Genomic DNA, 1,421 nt, shown 5'->3' on the forward strand with positions numbered 1-1,421 from the left:
GGTATCAAAGCATATGGTTGAGAATAATGTAGGATTTATGTCACAAGATACCACGTCGAGTAGAATCTTGTTCATGGGTGTGAAGCGCGCCACACTTATGAATGAGAGGCTACGAGTATGGTTAGGAACTTCACTCTTTTGTTATTCCATAGTCGTGCCTATGAGTCTTAACTCTATTTAGTCCTTTTCTTCTAATCCTTCTCTTGTGCTTATAGGTAATGAATACAAGAAGGAACAACCCAAGGAGGGCCGGTGAGGAGAATGTGAATGAGGTGGTTCCCCCTCAAGCTCCTCAAAACCCTCAAGTTCCTATTGAAGAATGGGCTATGTCTAATGTTGAGATAAGGTCGGCTATTCATAATTTTACTCACGTGTTGGCCACTCAAGTTTCTAGAGATGCTAGGGTGCAAGTGAACCCTAATTCTAGCACTACCGCTTCTAGGATAAGGGATTTCACAAGGAATAATCCCCCTACTTTCTTTGGCTCCAAAGTGGAAGAAGATTACACAAGGGTTCATTGATGAAGTGTTTAAGGTTCTAGAGCTATGGGTGTGTCTTCTCAAGAAAAGGCGGAGTTAACCGCCTATCAACTCACAGATGTGGCACAAGTGTGGTATGAACAATGGAAGGAGGGGAGACCTATTAGAGAGGGTCCGATAAGTTGGGCTACATTCAAGACGGCTTTTCTTGATAGGTTTTTCCCCTTGGAACTAAGGGAGAGGAAAATGCAAGAATTCATCAACCTCCGTCAAGGGGGTATGAGTGTGAAGGAGTATGGCCTCAAGTTCACTCAATTGTCCAAGCATGCTCCTACTTTGGTGTCGGACTCTTGTGCTACAATGTTTGTTATGGGGGTATTCGATCTTGTGGTGAATGAATGTAGGTCGACTATGCTAATCCCAAGCATGGACATTTCTCGTCTTATGGTTCATGCCGAACAAATTGAGGAGCAAAAGCTTAAGCAAGTTACCAGAGAATTGAAGAGGTCAAGGGCCGATGATGGAAATTCTTCTAAGGTTAGGTTTGAAATACAAGATAAGACAAAGTTCAAAGAGAGGTTTTCCAACCAAGGTCCCCCTAACACTTTATGTACCGTGAGTTTACGGTATTTCTAATACATTTCACTTACAAGTTGTGTGTGTCTAAGGCCTTTTTATATTGGTTTTGATGTGTTTTATCATGTTTTACAGGAAAGACGTTCAGGCGCAAAAGTGTAGAGACAGCTGAAAGAAATGTAGAAGAAAGGCATTCACGGAGGTGAATGGACCGATCAGCAGGAAAGGCATGGAGGACAAATCAGGGAAATCTGACCAAGTGTGGAACCACGGCGTCCATTGACGGTCCGTAGATTGATCTACGGACCGTACTGTTGTTTCGTAGAGTAATACTGTGAGGGTTCCAGTACCTAATTTTTGAAGATT

The sequence above is a fragment of the Solanum tuberosum genome, unplaced genomic scaffold, assembly GCF_000226075.1.
Source record: "Solanum tuberosum cultivar DM 1-3 516 R44 unplaced genomic scaffold, SolTub_3.0 scf00080, whole genome shotgun sequence".
NCBI lineage: Eukaryota > Viridiplantae > Streptophyta > Magnoliopsida > Solanales > Solanaceae > Solanum > Solanum tuberosum.